We start from the raw sequence: 5,081 nt of genomic DNA on the forward strand, positions 1-5,081 counted from the left end.
GTTTGTTGGGGCCAAAATGTAAGCCTGCAGGTTTCCAATATGCTGCTAATTGTAAGAGTAACATCAGAGAGAGTGCTCAGTCCAATTTACTATTTACATCAAGCTAGTAAGCCAAGCACCAGTTATAAGGTGATATATGCAGTGCCTAAGTGTTAGCTGCATCCAAAATAACTTGGACCCACAAGTGTTGCCTGTTATCGCGTGTAAGACGTCCAGGTTAAGGCAACTGCAAATCTTGCGTGCGTGGTGTTAATGTTAGTGTCAGTCAAGTGACCTGACAGTTTTTCTTCATACATGTGTGTGCTATGTGACAGTCCTCTGATAAAAATAGACCTATTAGTAAAGATGTACTCGGTAATTTGATATCACTGTCACAAATAATATGAATTAATAATTTTAAAAATTTTCATCGTCACAAAAATAAAGGGGCAAATTTATGTGAAAATAGTCTTCCGTAGGTCAAAGGCCAGTAACGCAATGAAGATTGCTTTAAAATGACCTTTTTAAAAACTCAAACTTGAAAAATTTACTTCTAGGTCTAATGAGATGAAATGATGCATTTATTTATAACACTCTTTGAATTGTCTTTGTTTTAGAAATTCTGTGCAGTACAGTACAGAAGGCAATAGTCATCATATCTTGCCTATGTGCATAAATTTGTAAAGCCTGGTGAAAATAAAATAAGTAATAATGCAATTGAAACAGCCCAGTTCTGATTTATTCAGTGCCTTGAAAATGAAATAACCTGGGTGTAAGTGAATACTCATTAACCTGTCAGAGAAAAAAATGAACAGTATCCCAAAAACTCATGATATGGTGCAGTACTGTTGCACACCACTAACAACTAAAACTACAGACGCACAATTTTATTGTAGAATACAGACATTGGACAGTGTCAATTGAAAGTGAAGGTGATTTTTGCAAACCCTTCTTATGTTCTCATTAGTTGTACCTTAAAAAGAGGCGGGTGATTGTACGAGGGTCATTAAATACATAAGGTGAATTTTTTGGTATAAGGACTTCTAATACAGATAGAGGCTTACTTTTTACTTCCTTTCCCTTAATTTTTCAACGTACTGTTTCCTAGCACTGTCACACTCCCTCCCATCTTTGCACAAGCTTCCGTATTCCCTCAGCGTAAAAATCTTTGGACTGATGTCAGCCAGTCGCTCACAACACTTTTGACTTCATCGTCACTTTGTGCGATTTTTTAAGACATTTTTTTCGGCTGAAATGTGGCACCATACACAGTTGACATTCTCCTATGAATTTCAACTGGTTTGCAATCTTCAGCAACCAAAAACTGGTTAACTGACCGCTGTTCAATCCTGGAGCTTGCGTCTTGGTCGGCCATCTTTCTTAATCGCCAAAACTCTCAAATTTTTTTTTTTTTTTTTTTAATCTGCAACAGAAATTAAATCCATGTCAAAAATAATTAAAAAAGAAAAAAGTAAGCTTGTATCTGTATTAGAAGTCCTTATACCAAACATTTACCATATTCATTGAATGACACACGTACATCTATACCATCAACAGCTATAAAGATATACTATTCTCATATAATCATCCAAATGTGGACATTTAGATCAATAAGAGCTGCGATTTTGACCCATATACAGTATATATATAACTTTTAAAGGAGGACTCCCGTCTTAGCATAAGCCCTTTTATGAAACAAGATACAGAGCGTGTCCCATAATGAAGGCCGTTTCCACAAAAAGAGCCGAGACGGGGAACAAATGTGCGAGCTCACTGATGAGAGCTCAAGGCTTTGAGCATTGCTGAGGAGACATCTATATTTGTATTTCCTCCATATAAGCACCCCAGGCAGCAAAACAGATCATGTGTCACATTTTTATTTAATATATTGTCCTATTTTTTAGGGTGTGAAGCTCACTGCGTTCAACCCCCCAAAGCCCCCTCACCCCGTCTTTGTCACTTCAGTGTCATCTTTCAACAAGGAAAGAATGCAAACTACCACACGCCGTATAACACGATCCCCTCTTTGCCCCGCATGGGGAACAAACACTCGACTTGGGAGAAGGTCAAGCTGCGAGTGTGGCCTTGTCTTCACTTAATCTGTCAGCGGTCACAGTGCAACAAGACCATTTAGAGAAATAGTTAAAAATAAAACGGCACCCAAGGGACACTCAAGTGTCTTTTCTTGAAGTTCCAGGAGATGTGAAACTAGTCACCTGTTCATTACGTATGTTCATAAACAATACGACAATATTTCAAAGGTCATTCCAGAAATGGAGGACATTTTTATATCTTACCCTTCAAATTGTAAATAATCCATGAAGAAAATACTAAAACATGCAGTTTCTTTGTAATTTAACTTACACAGAGAGAAAATATATATTTAAAAAAAAGCGCAAAGAAAACAGTGCTTAAAAATACGGTTTAAAAATAATAATACCATAAATAGGAAAATAAATATGGATTACCCCCTTAAAAGGCTATTTTTCTTGTGTCCAACATTTCCAAATGTTGAAATTGAATCTAAGAAAAAATTTCAAATGATATTCCAATGGTACTGTTGTCTCGTGTGACTTGATAAACATAATATTTCTAGTATTATTCATTATTTATGGAACGTGTGTCCAACAACCAGTGTTGTCACTGATTACTTGAAAAAGTAATTTAATTACTGATTATGCCTAAAGAAAGTAATCTAGTTTCTTTACTGATGACTTTATTAACAAAGTAACTAAGTTACTTTTAAAAGTAACTATCATTTACTTTTTACCAAATTTTTCTCCTTTTACTGCCTCAACGAATGACAACAGAAAAATGCATCGCATGTAATTGACTTTACGATATTTGAATTTTAAGGGGAAGATCAGAATTCTTCACATGAGGTTTAATTAGTCGATGGAGTTGATTTCAACCACTATTGACTCGCACTAGCTTAGCCACTCTGGAGCCCTGAAACTAACAAATCACTGACAAAATGCATGAAATTTGTTGAAATCAACTCCACCGACTAATTAAACCCTCGCCAACGAAAAGAATAAGCCTAATGTCAAAAATTCTGAACTTTGGGTTAAGGTTTATGGGTTAACAGCATATCAATGCCAATGTAAAACAATGCAAATTGACTGCACAATAATCAACAACACATAAATGAATTACACAGTGCAATAGACACAAAGGTGAGTAAGAAGTACACCGTACACACATGTGGTCAATTTGGCCACAAAATGTGACGACAACTAATCACTTTTCACTGAATCGGACTTACAACACATCCCAAAGATGCTAAACGAAAATGTCATCTCACAGCATAAATGTGCAACACGAATATGATGCAAACAATGCTTTCCAACTTGGAGCGATGACTACCTGGCATTGTAACGGCAAAGCTACGAAACGACCGATCATGTAGGGGGTCCAACCTGTCACTGGAACCCTCCAGAATGAAGGAAAAATACTCACATTCATTCATGGACGTACACAGATCAACATTCCCTTGTACACCTAAATAGCTGGCTGTACTCGACTCGAATGTGCACTCGCGTTGGCACATGCCTTTTTCAGTCCCAAAACACTTAGAGCTTGTGACTCGAGACCAAAACAGGAATAACTGTAAACTGTTACCATTGACACGAACACATGGCGAATACCTTTCTAGCAATTTCTATTCAAAATGCTCTTCGTACATGACTACAATATTCATCATTCTACATAAATTATGAGGCAATCACATAATAGTAATGCACAGACACTAAGGAAACAAACTTTAATCAGATTATCAGTTTGGAAATATGAATGTGTTAGAGTACTCGTTACTCAAGAAAGTATTCAGATTAGAGTAATGCGTTAGTGGCAACACTGCCCACAACATGCACACAGCCCTCTTTACATAACCTTTTTATCTTTGTTGAAGAAGCAGATGTTTAAACAAAGAAAAAGGAGAAGAAAGCAGTGAATCACGTAATATGCTACACTTGACAGCATCAAGAGTCAAGCAAATTTATATCCTTCCCAATATTTTTCACATTTTTCTAAAATAGTTAGCCTCAATTTAATGTGTTCCCTTTCCTGATGTAATCCTGTTGTGCATATGATCATTACAAGACCAATATTGTTACCGTACTTTTAAAATTATTTTTCTCTTGACTTATTTACATGAGTGACGTTGTCCTCCTAATCAGCAATAACGAAGAGATAAACAGATAACTTCTACTCTTGAGAAAAAGCTAACATTATAATGGATTTGAGACCCTATTACTACGATTAAAACAAATATTGTAGATATCATATAAATCATGTAAGAATTTTTTTTTTTACCACTGACCCACCGGTATTAAAGGTCAAGAAATAACCGGATTACCTCTGTCCTATCTCTAATCGTGTTTGTTGCCCAGAAGAGAAGTATTCTAATGATTAGAGGCCGATCTGAGTAAAGTGTAAATAAAGAAGACTCACAGACAGGAAGTTACTATTTGTTCCGAGTATATTGATTCCAGAGACAAATCAATCGACAGTTACAGATATCTGGCTGATAGTTCTCTAGTCTGAGCAATTACAGAAAAGCAAAAGTATCAGTGAAATCCTACAGCCAGGCCGGTTCCTTATGTACTCCATCTGAGAACACATTAGCATATTAAGGACATGGGGTGAAGTGATGGTGAGATGACGTGGAGAGCAGGTGTCCCAATGAGAAGGCCTCTCGTGCACCTCCGGCCTAGAAACCGATGTCAGCCAATGGCTCCTTCTGTGGGTCCGTGGCACCCTGTGACCCTATCGACCTTACTCTAAACAATGTGTTCTTAGCCTTGTACTGCATATCACACTTCGATCGGCCCACTTATGGGGAAGTAAAGAAGAAGTTTGAAACTTCACTAATTTAAAGTTTCCCTGCGAGGCAAAATTTACAGTCTGCAAAGGCAAACAGGGCACCTTCCCATGATGTCACTGTTGCAGGCGACTTGACTACTGCTTGACTGTTCCACTGCTTTAACACTATCAGGAAAGGCCATTAAAGGTACTTTTACTTGTAGATTAAAATATAACGGAATAAAAGTTACTGAGAATAAATGCGGTTATACATGGTGCAATTTTACCAAACTCAAACA

Source organism: Corythoichthys intestinalis, chromosome 9, assembly GCF_030265065.1.
Source record: "Corythoichthys intestinalis isolate RoL2023-P3 chromosome 9, ASM3026506v1, whole genome shotgun sequence".
In the NCBI taxonomy this organism is placed as follows: domain Eukaryota; kingdom Metazoa; phylum Chordata; class Actinopteri; order Syngnathiformes; family Syngnathidae; genus Corythoichthys; species Corythoichthys intestinalis.